This window comes from Pieris rapae, chromosome 12 (assembly GCF_905147795.1).
Source record: "Pieris rapae chromosome 12, ilPieRapa1.1, whole genome shotgun sequence".
NCBI classification, from domain to species: domain Eukaryota; kingdom Metazoa; phylum Arthropoda; class Insecta; order Lepidoptera; family Pieridae; genus Pieris; species Pieris rapae.
In genome coordinates, this window is record NC_059520.1 from 5,546,866 (window position 1) to 5,566,244 (window position 19,379).

Here is a 19,379-nt window from a genome sequence, read left to right on the forward strand (position 1 = left end):
TAGCTCTTGTGAAGGGTTAGTTTATTTAATGTTTTATTATAAGTATACCTTAATGCCAGCATGCTCTTTAAATATTATTGTTCTCACACCAAACAATCAGTGTTATATGTACGCGACGAATGACTTTATTTGCGGCATGACGGAAATCAAATCAAAACAATTGATAGATATTCATTATGTAACAATGTTTATTTATTACGTATATTGTCTCGTTCGTTGACCCCAACGACCGATCGTTGAATTTCGACAATGTCCGCACTTTAGAAGAGGATGGCTTTATGGGGAAACCAATGGAAATGAATGCGTGTCAGAGAGGGTAGAGACCTTGAGCAAAATCAAGGGTAAGGTTGTGTTAATGTGTGCGTGAGTTCGTATGTCGATAACCAATTTCATGTACTCATATAGTAGTATAATGAACTTTTTTACATAACTGTGGACTATTAAAAAAAACATAGCATAGCATTAAGTTGGCTTAGGTTTTTCGCAGTCAGCGCTATATGTACATATATTTTATAAATTTAATAAATACGTAATATTAAATCACAATATACTTCTATTTTAATTAATATAAACCTGATATTTATAATATCTACTATTTATCCAAACGTAAGGTAATCGTCATAAAATAATGTCGTATCATTTGAATTAAAATACTCAACGATTAAAGCCCAAAAAAGCTTTATGTAAAGTAATAAAGAGTTCGCCGTCATAAAAAACGCATGTCAACAAGCTACGACCACGTGCTACATTCTAAATAGACTCACGCACACAACCACACACCACGAGGCCGCAAAGCCCGCGAATAAATCAATATTTTGAGCAAAACTACTTCCCTTAACGTATACGTGTGCGTTAGGTATCGAATAAAGTCGTATTAAACACCAATTCGACAGGCAAAATCACACCTTATCAGATACGGAACAAAGTGTAATTTGTTCTATTGGGTCGGGGGTAATTGAATCATAAGGGTACTGTGTAGTGTTGCGCTACTCCAATCAATCGGATGGCCTGTTCTCGCGGCCGCGTGGCGCCGGGCGTTAACCCCGAGTCGGTCGTTACCCCGAATGCACCCTGCTACCCCGTGCTCACCCTTAACGCCGAATCTTGGACCCCGCTCTGACATTGACTCAGCAGTGGGTTCATCGACCTTCCATACGATTCCGATTTCCGGACTAATTTATAAAGTTGGCATTCTCAAGTACATATTTTAAATGATTAATATATTGAGATATTAGACAATAATTACATAAATATTTTTTCATATCGATAGAGTCAAAAGTAATTTAGCAATACTTTTAATAAACCAATGAAGTATGACGCAGTGATTGGCATTATTTTTTAATCTACTATTTATTTTTTATGTGAAGGAAAAATTACTACCAGGAGGTGTTTTACAGCGTCTGCTATGTGTTACAATGCGATAAAAATACTGATAATACGGGAATACATATAATATTAATAATTTCGTTTCAATATATTTTATATGTAATTGTCTCTTTAAATTGGTTAATAACAAAAAGATCGACACATATTATCATTTATTTGTAGTATCCAAATAGTGAATAGTCCAACCATCTCTCTGCATACTTAATTTCCGAACATCTATGACTGTTTTGAATGTAAGACCACACCCCCGCAGTCGTATGTTCTGTCAGAGTTGAAGACGACGTAGAGGCTGAGACCCGGGGATCAATAAGTCCGTTGTGGTTAGTTGTTGTCGGCCCTTTGAGCATCTAAAGGCCGCCTTGAAAAGATTCGACGTCGAGTCAATATTAGCAAACTCGGTATTTTCAACTTAGAACAAAAATATGTTTTCACGTCAAAATAGTCAGCCCCGAATTTTTTCACTAAAGTGCACTAACCTATGTAGTAATGCACTAAAAGTATTAAATATTTCTGTTTACGACTTAATACTGGATACATTTAGTACTTCGGCTGTAATAACTCTCTTGACATCATAAATAATAAACGCAAAATATAAAAAAAAATAATGTGTTTTTAAAAGGTTTAAAAATAACAAAGAATGTGCCAAAACGGAAACAGGATTGTGACGACTAAGATAAAATTTTACTTTCGTTAAATGTATTTGTCAAGTCCCCGCGTCTGACGGTTCGTTTAAAGTCATGTCGGCTTAATTGCTTTAAAATTTTAACTTATAAATCTTCTTCTTAAGTAGTTCGACGAAAGAAGTGTTTTGTGTGGGGAAGAATACTACTACTTGTAATTTTTTGTTTGTGGTATGTTGTAGATATGAATTAAAATATTTTCTTTAATTAAGGAACATCATTTTAAATAATAAAACTGTGCGATCGCCACATGCTACGAATTTATTTGATAATATAGTTCTCATATAATAAAAATTATTTATTATCGTTTAGCAGCATTTGTTCTGTTGATTCTTTAAACATTATTTCTCATAACTTCATCATTTGTATCTCGAATAAAATAAATAAAACTTTAATCAATCAGCCATGCAAGTGGTACATAGGATATCTGATGGTGTAATTAGAACTGCACAATCAGTTATGTCAAGTAAGCCTGCTTGCTTTTGGAAAAAAGTTATCAATACGATAATTTTCAAAAACCGCACCAGTAAACATTTCTCACGTGTTAAGTTGAATTAAAAAAAGATCAGTGTCGTCTCACATGCCATCCTTTGGGCGGGGCAAGAGTGATCTAGTAGATAAACGGTAGACACTTACACGCACAGGCATATAAATAAACGCATAGGATGCGCCGCACTAGTTCACAAACAGCTGTAGTTCAGGCCCAAGGGTCAATGCCCATCCGTATTTTCAACATGTGCCGACGTTTTCCGCGTTCCACGGAAAGCTCGGTTGTCATCCCTTCGGAAACCTTCGGCGCATCTCGGCTTTCTTCGATTAAAACCAGGAGACATCGAACAATGAGAGCTGAAGAGGTTTTATTTTTAGCCGTTTCATTATAAGCTGAAAGCTCTTTTAAGAACTTTAACTGCTTTTCACGGAAACCGCTTTAAAGATAATACTCGAATTCAGATTTTAAATATTTGAATTATGGAAATGATGGCATGTAACCTTGGCGATAGAGCGGTATAATACCACATATTTTAAAGTAAAACTAGATTAGGATCGTCGGTTACAACGGTTTACTGGTACGAATAAGTATGCCAATAGCGTTCGACGTCGTGGTGGCCTTTGAAGACCTTGTGGAAATGAAATCACTTCACGAAACACGTATAATGTCACTCTGTATTCAATGTCACGGCCGTAACGTTAACTGCCTCAACGATCTTAACTCCTAACATATTTATAATGCTGAGCAATGCCTCCTTATGTCCCACAGAATACCTAAACCTCAAATCATTTGCAGTTCGCTTTGAAAGGTCGGGTGGTACCTAATATAGATGTCTCGGAAAAGGTTACAAAATTGTTTTCAAAGTAAAACATAAACATATATATGTATACCTACTAAAAACTTTTGTCAATGTTAACTTAAATTAAAGTCATAAACTAGATTGACATAATATGTCAGAGTGCGTAATTGAGAATTAATTAAGCATATTATTTACCATTTTGCATGTCAAATTTTTGCGTGTCATATTTTTAACAAATTTTTAAAGTTTAATAAGGCAAGCAGTAATTAATAATGACCACAAATTACAACTACATAGATGTAATATATTGTTAAGGAATTATGCGTTTAAAATATAATCAACACATCACTTAAATTAACAATTCACTAACTTTTTGGAGCATTCCTCGGTGGCTCAGTTAACACAAACTAATTTAACGTACGTCAGTTCGCTTCCTGGTGAAATATTTTTTTAGATTGAAAGGCTAATCACTCAATTTAAACAGGCATGAATAAAAAGTGAATTAATTAAAAGTAATACCTCACTGTACTTCACATTCAAAATCAATCAAATTTTAATTTAGTCGCGTATTTCAACTGTCATGTATTAGAACAATAGTGTTATATGGTGTTGAGTTGCATTCGCAGATGTTGGTTTCATAACAGTGACGGACATGAGTCATGGCCAAGTTCATTGTCGTCCGGCCGAACTTGAACCCGATATAAAGTAATTGCTGTACAATGAGATATACGTTTTACAAATATTTTTAGTTAAAAATTTCTATAAGAAAATCACTAAAACGACAAAACAAGCATAGAGAGCAAATGGCATGAGGTAAGAATGGTTGGAACCGCAATTAAGACATTCATTATATTAGACTAGATTTACGCATGTCAAAATATTATTTTCATAGGAATTTAACCTAATTGTTATAAGGAATTAATGTCAAATAAAATAAAAATAAAATACAATCTTATATCTTGAAGTATAACCCATGCTCAGTCATCATCGATAAGGTACGTAAACATTCGTGACAATGACTCTGGTCTATATCGGTTACATATGTGCTGATAAACGTACAATCACACCTACAGAGAAATTAATAGAAATGAAATTAAACAAAATAAATTCAAGAGATAACGTGTGTTTTCGTTAATAATTGAATATTTATTTAACAAAAATTAATTCATACTAACTAATTAACAATGGTTGTATTATAGAACAACCAAAAATCCCATTTTAGATGTGATTATACAGAGACATAAGTTTGCAAATCTTTAGAGAAATCTATTCCCGTGTATGATAACAATTTTAAAACATTAATATCAAAAAAATACCAATGCAAAGGACGGCTAATTTACAGGACAATGGTAGAAATAGTTTCAAAAACAGTAAACTGGAAAGCACGTTAAGACAATAAATAATAAACTACCTACTCTTGTTTAACAAAAACGAAATACTTTGACACTGAACTTCATAAATTAGTGTAAAAGTCAATGAATCGTACAAAAATGTGAGGTTGAATAGCCGCTGACGAACTAGTGACTAATAGCAGCGTAATATCGTTTAATATGGAGGACATTGAAACCAATTTTATTTCAATTGTGTCATTGACTTTGCCCTTATGGCTATCGGAACTTACATCTTCATTCATCAGACAACATTAATTTGAATATATGATTTATTGGTGATTAATATAACACGTCTACCTCAAGTTGTATTACACTATAATATTGACGCTGACGTCATTGCTAGGCGCTTCCATCAAATCTGTATGGAAGTTTTACGTCAAATGACGTATAAATTCGGCGCGTTATACCAGGAAAACTGTGTATGATAAGGCACCTTGGTTCGTTAAATCGTTGGCTCTTCCTGATACGTACGCTTAGATTTTTTTAAATATTCACTTCTCATAAAAACAACACTCAACAAAGGAATCAAGGTCTTAAAGATTATCACATATAAATACTACTATTACTACTACTTACTATTTATGGACAAACGAATTTCCTTTATTTTAAAATAATACTATTAATGCATTTATGCATCTAATAGTATAATCTTGAATATGAATTCTCAACATATGTACATGCATAAATCGAAAAGATGTAAATTCATGTCATAATAAAATAGAGCGAGCAAACTAGCTAAGTTTTAGTAGTCATCGTGCTTACAAAATCGTTTAATTAGTCATATATAAAATGAAATTAATATATAACATCTGAATCTTTGGAGGATTCCAACTGGATAGTTTAAACGTTCGTTTTAAAACATCTTGAAATTATTCATCGCTTCCTATTCTCTTAGGCGGATTAGGAGTACGCAAGATAACAAGTGTAGCTCATCCAGCGTTTCTCTTATCTGGTCACAAATCTAACAGTCTGGTAGGTAAAAGTAAAATCCTTAGAGAAATACGTGATTAGCATCCAACCCAGGCCTGAGTATGCCTTCTAGCCTTAACTTTCAAAGGAGCTGGGATGCTCCTCTTTGTAAATATGTATTCCGAAAACAATTATGTCACATTTCAATTGCAGACCGCGCAATGTTGGTTGGGTTCAAGTGCACAGGCGCCTGGTAGATAGTACCGGTGACCCCAGAACTGGTGATTTCCTCGCTCAACGTATAAGTATCGCAATACAGCGAGAAAATGCTGCCAGCGTTGAAGGTACATTGCCACAGGTAACAAACTTTTGTAATTTTCTATGAATTAATTTTTAATCATAAATAATTAAGTATTTTGTTTATTATTATTACGTACTACTACTACTATTATTACTACGTAGGTTCAGAATATTTTAAATACTTAGTTATATTAAGGTTTCATTATGATAATATTGCAAATTTATATATGATATGAAAAAACAATTATATGTGTGATACTAAGTATCACACATATAATTGTTTTTTCATAAGTCTTATTCAATCACTTCTGTAAAATGTCTAATCGATTCAGAATGGGTTTAACACCCAAAGAGTGATTTTAAATATAATCATCTTAACCTAATCTTAACAAAATCCAAATGCATTGAATTACCTATGTTATGGTGTTAATCCTTTACATGCGATTAATGACCCATTAATTCTTTTGTATTTTCACCAGGAAATCATATAACCTTTCCGCTAAGGCTGTTCGCCTTCAATAAAGACATACGGAAGTCTAATCACGGAAGAATCTCCGATCAGCAATAGTACTACTACTAAGACTTAATAAATAAACGCACAATATTCGAAGTTCACCCGCGGTCGGCCCGGGGTCGTCGACCGTCCTTACCGCATACGGAGCGCACAGTCTATACCCATCTCTTTCACACGTATCACACTATTCAAATTAATTGATGTTTTCATAATTTACATAGATGAATGAATGTCAAAGTTAATTTTTTTAAATACAATTCTAGGGTTTTTTTTTATTTTAACTGTACCTACTTTGTTGAAATCATCGATCGGTCTTGGCGCGACTTGAAGGGGGGTGTAATGTGATGTTGGATAGCAGAGCGACAAGTAAGGCGTCACTAACAAGTAACATATTACATAATAATAATTTAAAAACCCTATGTATTAAATTTTGATACAAATGGAATACATTATTTCTGTAATTTTACAAAGTAAAATTTCAGGATATACTTATTTAACTAATATAGAAATAAACTTATTAAAATTCTACCAAATTAACATTTTATGTGGCAAATTATAAGTGTTTTTGTTTTGAATTGAGTAATTAGACAGTAAGTAACCAGTAATTATTATAAGAACAGTGTTGGCGTATTAGCTTCAACATGCAACTCTCATCACTAAGGTCTAGGTTCAAATCCCGGCTGTGACCAATAAGTAGTAAGTTGACGAAAAACACCTTGAGGAAGCAGGCATGTCTTAGATCAAAAAAGTCGAAGGAATATGTCAGGTGTAGGAGGCTTCTTTCTTTCCAATTATATCAGTGTGAGCAAATAATAAGGATACCTGAGGCCCAGGCCTCAAAGATTGTAAAGGTTGTAGCACCTCAGTTTTTTTAATGTTTATATTAGGTTAACTTTATAGTTTCCGGTAATATGAAACGAAAGAAAGATATATCTTATTTTATATAAGTATATTATTGTGAGTATATAAGTATAGTAGTGCTTTAGTTAATAATCATTAATAATAGATTTTTTGTTAGATGCCTTATTTATTTCAACACTCAATAGTTTTGAGCAACTACTGTAATTGTTTACTGCAAGTTAACAATTTCTGTGCAGGTTTTAACTTAATTGGAGACGCGTTCGTTTACTTAAGGATTATATTGGTATTCCCGTGGGAGTTGGGACACGCATTGCATTTTAAACTAACTACTTCAAAATGGATCCAGACTCGGTTTCTGCGAGAAACGACAAGATAATACCGGCTCAAATCATCATATGCACTTTGATAACTAGGTACATTATAATATAATTCATAACTTTAGAGAGAAGAACTTTTTAAAGTACTAAAACAAAATTTAAAACAACAATAAAACATCCTAAATACTAAAGCTTTCAGAACACAAGTGTGTTAAAATGTACCTACCAGCGAATAAATATAAATAGATATCGTAAAATCGTTATTTCTCAAGAGTATTTCGTAGATCTAATAATCTATATATTTCCTTATAAAATTGATTAGGATAACTAATAAAATTATTCGTTTAACGGCCACGGTGGGCGATGGTCGCACTGGCTGCCAAAAGCGTTATTGTAGTTTTATTTAACATTTTACAAAGATGAAATTAAAAGAATATTTAATTGATAAGATGTCGTTTAAATAATATTAACAAAACTAAACAAATATACAAAGAATACCATAGTGATATAATATACCACAGTGATATGATATAATATATAGTGATATAATAATTAAAAATTTGTCGAATACCAATGGGAACATTACGAATAATCTTTCATTATCACATCAAACAATTTACAAAATAAAAACGCCTGTAAGTTTTTATTACTTAATTACGAGAAGAAAGCTTGTTATTTATTGGCTGCAACATAGTGCAGTGGAGAAAGTGCATGTTACGTTGGCGGAAGAGACGCTGCACTGCACAATTCTCTTGAGTTCATGTCGGTATATTGATATACACAAATATATCTAATGGGTATAAACAAGTATATTCAGAGCCAAAAATCCGGTAGCTCTACAACCTATCATGGACCCCGTATTTTCTATCTATCCTAATGACAATGGGAGCCTGATCAGCATTTAGTGCGTGAGACACGTCGAATTTAGTTCTTTTAGTTTCGTATGAGTATTTATTGAACACATAGAAAATTATCCATTGGTTAACAGCCTGGGATCTAAATCAGGACCTTCAGGGAATCACGTATACGTAAGGCTTATACCGCGTTACACAACTGCATATGGTAATATCGTTAATGTCAAATTTAACTGTAACTGTAATAGATTTGAGTTATGATTAAAATAAACGTTATAACTTTTTGTTAAATATTGTAAGCTAAATAGATACCATTACAAGGGTTTGATTAAATCGATTTTTTTCATTAAATAACAAATTATGTTGGTTAACGCGCATAGGAAACATATTTTCGTGAAAAAATGAAAACTTTTTCATATAATATTCTTTATTAGTTTCACAGTGGTTTTAAAACATACAATATGTGACTACAAAAACATAGCGGATTATATATCTAAAAAAACAAGGCAGCGTTTCTACTGAATTACAAAAAAACTCCGGAATCGGGTAAACTGTGATCAACTGAGCGTATTACTGTTTGACAACTCCATCCGTGGTTATTTGAATATTACTGTAAGTAGAACTAAAATATCCGCAACTCATTCAACTGACAACTATTATATACGGTGGTCTTAAAATCACCATTAGTAATTTATTTATCTATTATATATCACACTGAAATAGTTTAATTAAAATGTGGCGTAGCAGGGATCTTATGGAGCTCCGTAACCGAAACAATCGGATATACGAAATAAATATATATCCGTAACCGTATCCGTTTCACAACTTTCGGATAGTTTCGGATAAGGGCGGAGTCTAAAATCTAGATAAAACCACATGTTTCGACAGGTTATTGTTAAAGGTTTCATTACTCACAAAAGAATTAAAAAGAGAACATTTAATATGTTATACATAGGTTATAAGTTAATATGTACATGTGTAATGTTTTAACAAAGACTTTTTCTTGATTTATTTCAAACATATGTTATAGTTATAGGGTTTGATATATAATATGTAGTCAACATTAAATTAACGCAAATAGACGTAATAGACGATAAAAGAATATACGCCCGATGGACTTATCTGAGGTTAAATTAACTGAAATCTAAAGCTTATAATCAAAATTGAACCCATATCCAAAAAGTAACAAGGCTTATTTTAGGTGGAGTTTTAAGAAAAAAATGTAAAAGTATTTAGAGAAATATGTAAAAATATCACATCTTTACTTAGTAAAGTTTAAAGTAGTTTGTTAATTGTAGGCAGAAAATTAACAAGGTTTATTTGAATACAATACATATAGTAAATTGATCAATTTATTACAAGATAGATGCGAAGTGCATAAACATAGTATCAACTAAACGCTTCCGCGTACAAGCCCAAGCAGGAAGCGAATACTTTCCCTTTTGCCTATGCGCAGACCGCTCTGCTATTAACCGGCGAACTACAAAATTACTCTACATCCTTACTGCAGTTAACAATAACTGGCATCCGTAAATTGTGTGCGTTATAACGAATAAGGTTAAGTGGCTGAGGCAGCTGCGTTGGTGCATCTCTATATGAATTTTAATTGAAATTAGCACGAAGCCAAAAATGCAATGTGATTTACGTCATTTTCATTTAAAAAAAAACCAATTGCTATGCCATGGGAAGCCTGAGCGGTAAATATATGTTAAGGCTTATTTTACATATAAAATTCCAGTATTTCATGCGTCCCCTAAGTTACATCTGTACACAATTTTTAATGCACAAAATAAAATGTTTCATATGCAAATTTTTCGCAAAAGAATTCGGCTCGATCCAATCTAGCTAACCCTTCCCTTCAGAAACCTTACCTACTTTAAAACTACATTAAATATGAAAGTGAACGTCACTCAAAATTTGAAATGTATCAATTTCATTTACCCTCGTATACTAATTAAATTAATCCTTAATTCAAAAGTTCAAACCGGATTTTTGTAGTTTTCAAAATGACGCTTTCCCCTTTTGAAAACACGTTTGGCGAAAAAGCCACCCATAATACACACAAAATCGCACCCAAAGATGACCTATTTAATATATAATATACAGGACATTGAAATTTCAATTAAAATATAAAAAATGTTCCTTGTCATTTTCATAATTTATGGATGGATGGTCTAATGTATTCTTTATACAATTTATATATTAAGAAAAAAATAATATTCATAAATTTTAGCCAAGTTAATAATTTATTATTGTTTTCATTAAATTTCTTAAATAAAAAATTACTTACCAAGAACAAGTAAAGTGAAAAATAAAAAAGAACACGCATAATTCGATAAAAAAATATTAATATAAGTTGTATAGACATTATACATACATTGAGTACCGTTAACATAACATGGTTTCCTCCCGGTTACATATTTCATGCTTTTCGGGAACCTGAGGCCTTAAATATGGCGCAGAACGATCGAATTGCAGAGTTCACGATCGGACGCTGACCTCCCGAAAAACTAGAGCGCGCGGGTAGGTTTTTTAAAAACTTTAATTTGTTAAGCTATAATTCAACCCTCACCAAGGCACCGCAGTGCGTACCTAACATATTATAAAAACTAATGATTAGCTGTGACATAATATGCATCAAGATAATGATGTCTACCTAATACACAAGGATTAATATAAACTTAAGCATGTTTAAGGCTTTAAGAGCAGCGAAGTAATTCGAAAAAGGAGATCTAAATTAAAATCCTCTGTTCAAAAATATTTATTAATTAACTGTTACACAGATACCGTTCTAAAAGAAGAAACCGCCTATACTTACGTGCAGATAACTTGGAGCCAATGCATGATATAACTTTCACTTCATTGACCCAACTAATCATATAAAAGCAAGTAGCGACGAAGGCACAGTGCTAATCTAACTGACCTATATAATGAGGGTGAAAGACCTCGTAAACTACCGTGCATTATGGCTGGCACAATACACTCCATAAAAACAATAATAAACTGTAACCCATTATAATACGGAGCAAAATAGCCACCACGAAACACAAATTTAATGTGTTTCGCGGAATCATTTTGTTTAATACTCATTTATAGCTTGAATAATATCTAAAACGAGACCGTGCGATTGCATCAATGCATTTCACTTTTATACGTCCACATTTAGCCATTTCCTTGTTACAATATCAATAAGAATTAAATTATAATTATATTTAATTTGTAAAATTGTAAAACGATACCTTTTTCAGGACAATGTCCTAACAAGCATTGTCGCATTTCCGGCACTATTTGCGAGGGCGGATGTCATTACACTCGTCCAAATTTCTATTTTTTAGACAGATTTATTTTAGACGAGAAAAATCTAGCTATGACTAAGCAAACCTAATTATAATTTTGTGAGCAGTTTGACGGAGCGCTTCGTAAAATTTAAAGTCCCCAAGCCTTTATTACAAAAAAATAGACAATCTATCTCAGTAATAGATTTAGTAAAAGTAAATTTCATACTATAAATCACATGATTAATATAGAACTAAGTTGTATTTTTTATCTTTAATGTACATATAACAAAGTGAATATTTCACTTAAATTCAAGTAATTGTGTGTGTATTAACATATTTTTTCCTCCTTCATCCACCTTGGTTATCTTAATAATTGTACTTACATTTTTATATTTAGTCGATACTTGTATCCGTTCAGCCTTTTTCCTTCATCTCTGCAAGAGGGGATTGAAGATAAGGCGGATGGGAACCTGCGGGAAATACAGATTATAAGAAACCTAACATAAGCCTTTACAGTTGGGTTATATATTCCCAACCTTGTTAATGTATGGACTATATTCAAAAATATGTAATAATTATATAACACCACATGTTACATTTAAAGTTCATAGTAGTAGCCGTTTAGGAGCGAATGTACCAGCACGAAATCTGTACCGGTGTATTGATTTTACATTACAAAATGTAAAAAAAAATCTTCTATTTAAAACTATCACTTGTGAATGCTAATGAAAAGTTCTTCTACAAAATGCTAATTACGTTTTTCCACTAAATCTAGGACGCGTATTACAAGTGAAATTTTGAATATCGTTATTTTCACATATCTAAATTAACAGGTGTTTCAGACATATTCTATAAATTCCTATAGAAGAGTAGGTCTACCATACGTCTCCATATATAAGTGAATTTTTAAATAAATATTACAAATCTTACTAATAAATATAAATTTTATTTAAAACGTAACTATGCAATCACTGTATAAATTTTAATTTATTGAATTTCCTCCATTAAAAATATATTAGCTAGCTTATACTATTTTGTAAGCACCAAATGTCACGTAAATTTGCAATTAAATAACCACCTCTACGTTTTATACAGCAGCAGCAACCAGCATCACCATGAAAATCCTTAAAAATCCACAACAAGTCACTCACTTTACACATAAACGTTCACAATCCACTGGTATCCGCGGAAATTATGAAAAGTACATAAACATACGCTCCAAGCGACGAACGTAGCACTGACGAGCGCACAACGCAACGGCAGAACGGTGACTGACCGGCCCACTTCGCGCCGCCCCGCCTGACTCCTACGGGACCCTTCCGCCAGGATTGGACCCCCAATCACGCGAATCACATGTGCTATCGTTTTTCCTTTTCCCTATTCTTAATCTTTGATCTTGTGGGTCTGAGAGCAATTTAGAAATGCATCCCACGTTAAAACTATTTTTAAGGAGATTTGCTCCAAAGTTTTCCGGATAACATTTTGCGGAATTAGAATCTTGTTGATCCCTGTAAAATACAATGTCTTTGAACTTCATAAAGACAATGCATCGAATGTAAATGTTTATAAATACGTGTAATTTAATGGCATATCGTTCGTGTGAGAATGTTCAAATGAAAACGGTCTAAAAAGCCAACTTAAGAAAAAAATATTTCAAGCCTTGATAATCATATACAATGTACCAATTATTTTTTGGTACATTCCCCATCGGACCCCTTACTATTGTACTAATTAAACTAACTGAAATTATGGCGATTCATGTGTCCTTTTATATTTGCCCTTTTTCAATCACTATACGTGTTATAATTGCTTTCTATTTTCCATTCTTATGTCTAAGTAATATTTTATATAGTTTTGCACTTCTTGTCCTTTAAATATATTTTTTTCCTAACAGTAGGTATATAGGAGTTGGCTGGACGAGATCTCTCGAAACAAAAGCCGCCCGTTGCCCTCCTTATAATGTTCATTATACTGTATTTCTTGCAATGAAGTGTAAATAAATAAAATATACATTTAAACATACTAACAAGATATTTGTTTCCTCAAGTTGCAGGGGTGGTCCGATCCGCCAATCGGGACGGATAATAAACGTTATGATATTTTGCCTTTTATACAACGAATAAACGTATTTAAGTTTGGAGTATGAGACGATAGCGAAGACACTATAATATAATGCTGTCTATTTGCAAAGAAAGTAATTAAAGACGATGCTCTTTGTCTGTACATATAAACGTTGACCGAGGCCTCTCGACGAACACGTCAATGAGAGCTTTGCTCTTATATATTAAGCCGGCATCAGCGTAGATAGAATATAGTGACTAGAATATACTTTTTCCGGATGTGACTAAATATAGTATTAATGGACGATTATTTTTAAAACTTCTCATGTTAGGGTTATAATATTTATATTAGACGTTCAAACAATAGTTTTTGTTTGTATATAAACAACCAAAAAATTAAGAACAGTAACAACATGTAGATTTGTCTTTCTTTAAAAAAACCTATATAATATATTTTTATGTATAATGTATAATTTTGCAAACTTAAAAAAATAACAAGAAAACAACAAAGATTACTTCATTGTATTGCTGTAGCTTAGGAAAAATTAATTTGATACACATCATACATATTTTCTCATATTGAGTTCTTCATCGGGAATACCGAAATACACAATACACAAAACCATGTAGACACAAGTTTTATTATTATTATTTTTAATAGAACACACATAAATTTGTCTATTACGTGCGTGCTCAAATTATTTCGGCAAGTTATCCTCTATCCGTGCCTACTTATATCTTTTAAGTATAGAAGTTTAAAATCTGTACGTAAACAGCCAGGGATCGTACGTACGATATCATGGTTGCTAACTTGTTACTGCTCCTTAACTCTTTGAAACTACTTTTAAATGTATTATATATATATAATAAAATGCAAGGACTTTAAATACGAAATGCTCTACATTATTTCTCGTACTTATTGGATATTATGTATATATTTCAATTTCTAAATCACTATGTTGGGCGGATTTTGGTTTAAAAAAAGTTAAACAAACTTTTTATCAAACCAAAACAGTTAACCCGTGATAAAATATAGTACAAAATTATACGTCGAAAACTTTACTAAATGTATCGAATGACGACGGATATGCGTTTTAAATTTTGAGTAAATACATACTAATAAGTTATATTCAAGGTACTTAAGACGCTCAAGGCTATCCTTTATGCCAGCCCCAATTTCCTTTAAGGTATAAAGAGTAAATGCTAAAACCTTTTTACAGTTTGTATTGACTGGTCGCGCATGTGTGTGTGCGTACACAACGATTACGCAAACCGCGGAGCTTCCCCGAGGAGTGAGGTCGTTGGCAATGGACTCGGTTCAATGTCACCAAATATATCACCGAGCTGTGTGCGTGACTGGAACGCTATTGATACTTTGATAAGACCTTGAGCCGCCGACTGTATGTCTACGTATCGTCTAAAGAATTATAGGTTTTAGAATTTTATGATTTATTATTGTTTATACACAAATTATTCTTATAATAAAAAACATTGTTTTAAAATAACGTTAAAGAAACTTACGGTAATATTTAGAAGTAATATACTACTTTGTGGTGTTTTGAAATGCTAAGAAATTGTATTACTAATAAATGTATAATGTTTGTGTGTATTTTTTTATCTCCAGTTTTTGTTATATTTAAAAATTCCTTTGAACTGACACAGCCCAAAGACTTGAACACTGTGAGTTTACGATAAAATATTACTAGATGCATGGATTTATCAACATCAAATTACCCTGTCCATTAGGATGTATTATAGACAGACAAAAGATTAAGAAGTGTCAGGCGCGCTACATGGCCGTGCTCCTGACCGGGTCGTCGAACTCAGTTTTCGGCAGGCGCCCCCTGTTTCAGCTGTAACGCGATCCTGCACGAACACATACGCTTTCTCACTCACACAACCGCAAACTGCAATGTAGGAAACGGAAAAGAAATCATTTATTGTCACCATAAAGCGGTAAAGGTTTTGTTTTATGTTGAATCTATAAATTGAAAAGCCACAATTAAATCTAGGAATTATACCATATAATGGGTGACCGAGAATCACAAATATCATGAGTGCGTAATAATAACGTGATTTAAAAAAATCACAACCATTGTTTTTATATTGCAGTCACGTCGCGTCAATGCAATTTTAAATCCCAAGATAAACTAAATTAATTATCCGTAACGTGGTTCTCTTCAGATATAGAACTTCTATCTTGCTGTGCCGTGTAATCTCGCGAATTTAATACAACGAGGTGGAATAGAGGTCATGATAATGGCACCCCAGAGAAGAAGTATATCTGCATTAGTTTTACAACAAAATATTCTTTATATGCAGTTTTTATAGTTAGGTATCTCATTTTACTTAACTGTGTATGTGAACGGCGATAATTATTAGATTACAAAGGTAACATTACTTACCGAGTAAGTCCAAATAGAATTGACGATTCGTCTGGCGTAGACATCTTTGACGAGACAGGAAGCATTAGCCAAGTCATAAATAGTCTGCGATCGATCGTAAGGTTCACGGCCACTGCCGAATTTCAGCATTTTCATGACCTCCATGACCTTTGAACTTGGGACCGAGTGAACGTACCCTTGACTCAGTCGTTGCCCTGCCATAATTAGACTGATAATAATACTGTCAATACCGCTATCGATGTTAAAAAGCGTGACATGAAGATCTTACATTTTTACATAGGCTCATCAGCAATTAAATTTGGTTTAATTTCTGTGTGACAGACATGTTATGTGCTTGGTAAAATAGTCAACTATGTAGGCAAAACGCGTGCCTGCTCCAAAAGGAAACCACAATTACGTTGAGGGGCCTTCTAAATAATTCCAAATAATGATAGTGATTAGAGTGGCAATTCATAATGGTGACTCATAATGAAAACGTTTTATGTATGATTATTTGTACGTATATTGGTCTAAGATTATTGACTGAAATAAAAATAAATTTGTACAATGGTGGCTTTATTTCAATATATCTAATAATATTCAAAAGCTTTTATACAAACTAAAACGTGTTGGGTGTGTTGTATTTTAAGAGGACATTTTACATGCAATATTCATATAAGAAGGTTATTATCGTTCGTTATCTAACTTAACACTAACAAAAATAAAAGATATCGAGATCATCGCCCGCTAAAATATTGCAAAATATTTTAGCGCTTTTTCAGTGACGAATAATATAAATATTATTTGAAGCGTTGAAAGTTTAAGAATGGCGTTGCAAGAAACATCTTTTCACGGCGTCTGGTGAAAAGAAATCAAAAGAATATCGCTATACAATAATATAGCAATATAAATGGGAATACTCATTTATTTATACATTTCTGGATAGTGATTAATTTGAAGTGCAGGGCAGTAAAAAAAACAAATGTGTAAATTTGGTATTATTTTTTATATTGTGTATCCTAAATATTAAATTATTTAAACATGTGAGAATATGTATAAATATTTATTCAACAGATGCGATTCATAATTTTTATTATTGTTATACATGTTTCCTGATTATTACTCGTGGACACCTGGAGTAATTCAGGAAATTTGGAATCACATAGGATCATAATGGTATCACTTATTCCACGTCATTAAATTCGAGCCTGTTGGCATCCCTACTCATCAGAGAAAAAGCCGGCGTAAAAAACTCTCGGTACTCTTTTTAAAAAAAAAGGATATCATCAACAATTCAACAAAAATAAAGCAAATAATTCTACAATACTTAAATAGGTATAGAATCCTATGTATCTAACACTTATTTTTAGCATTTTAATATAATATTTATATGACTTCAATAAATTTGCCAATCATTTATGATTTAACATATGATTAGTTAACGCTCATGTCATAGTTATCCCTATTATGTCTGACATTGCACCAGCAACTTCATTCTTAATGATATTTTAACAATCACTTATTGTCATTTCCTAAGCTTGCACTGCTTGCTTGCTGCTTGCACTTCGTTGAGAATACCATTCAGCATCGTTAATACCGTAATCGAATCTAACCTTTGCTGTACTATTTATCTCCACCTATTTAGTACCAATAACATACATCAGCGACTACTTAAAATATACACGCACTACACACAATTTGTTAAGTTCTAAGTACATCAGAAAGGAAGTTAACTAGATTTTCTGCTCCTTAATATCAGGTGAACAAAAACGCATCGGGTTCTTCTAAGGCTGTTGATTTTGCTGCCGCCTTCTTATGGTTTAACTGTAAGTGTGCAAAACTGTTAATAATATTAATGAGCATCTCTTAAATTCATTTAACTATGTTTAAACCTCATCAGGGGCAAACAGATATGTTTGGATAAAAATAAAATGTCTCCGCTAAGCATTAAGAGGTTGTTCACCCAATATTTGGGCATCGCCTCCCTACAACTATTTGTCAATGGAGAATTTTAGGCTTTTGTTTTTTTTTTTAATTTCCGTGAAGCATTTGATCCTTTCGGATGAAAAGAACCACCTGTTCCATGCCATACGAATTTATCCGCGGCTTTAACGATTTAAATGAGAAAAGGTCAAGTAAATTTCAGACCCTTACATATATATTAAACCCAGTTACAAAAGATATGTCGAGGTGAATACTGTAATATTACTCGGAGGAAATGATTAATGTTTGAAGTATCGTTATATTTTTTCATATATTCGGAGGAAAACAAGCCGGAAGCTCACCTGAATTTAAGTGATACCGCCGCCCATAGACACTTAAATTGCCAGAATGATGGCAAGTGCGTTGCTGGTTAAGACTTAGTATTAGTACGCTCTTTTATTAAAAGACTCTAATTCGAATCGGTTCGAAAATACTTCATTGGGTAAATACTTTATATTCTCTATTTTTTTAGTCATATTCATCATCTTTGGTTTGTAATTAGGTATGAGGGTCTTAGATCCACGGTTATGGCATTATTTCCCGTCCAAACTATAACTAATATTATATTAGTAGCAATACGCATTATGTTATCAATAAAGCCACAAAAATGGTATCATAATTTAGTATATTGGAACGATTAATACTTGTACTATTAATTTTCTATGACGACATCCATGCATTGGAGTACTATATTTATTCCTTATAACTCACTGCTATACATGGTATTTAGTCATGTTACACATTTCCTTTCAGATATTTAAAATCGGCTTAAGAGGCTACTTAATTCAAACAAGAGGTTAAACTTTATAAATAAACATTTTTGATATACGATAATACACTTATCCGCCCCGTGTGTTGCATAATAACGTGCACTTACGAGTGCATGTAAATACGTACAGAATAGACGCAAGCGCAACATACACACATGCACACATTCTTCACACAGATAAGAGCTCGGTCAATGAACCCTCTGTCGAAATGATGCCTGTAAATACTGAAAAAAGCAGTGAACCGAATCGATTGATCGTATTCTCATTTATAAACGTTTGTATAATTATGCAATAAAAAAATACAAACTTGGATGACTTACGTCGTCTTCCGTGGTGCGTTTTTAAACCATATTTTTTAATGTTACGTTACTTATTAGCCTTATGAATTAAGGCTATACAAAAC

At 32.7% G+C, this 19,379-nt stretch overlaps 1 protein-coding gene across 1 annotated transcript in view; it reads right to left on the reverse strand.

Moving 5' to 3' along the window:
- Positions 1-13,034, reverse strand: part of LOC111004472 (hormone receptor 4) — a 66,919-nt gene extending 53,885 nt beyond the window's left edge. The window contains exons 1-2 of the mRNA XM_045630484.1: positions 12,858-13,034; positions 12,163-12,249 (exon numbers count right to left, since the gene is read on the reverse strand). The gene's annotated coding sequence lies outside the window, so the exon portion shown is untranslated. The remainder of the gene's footprint in view (positions 1-12,162; positions 12,250-12,857) is intronic.
- Between the last annotated feature and the right edge of the window lie 6,345 nt (positions 13,035-19,379).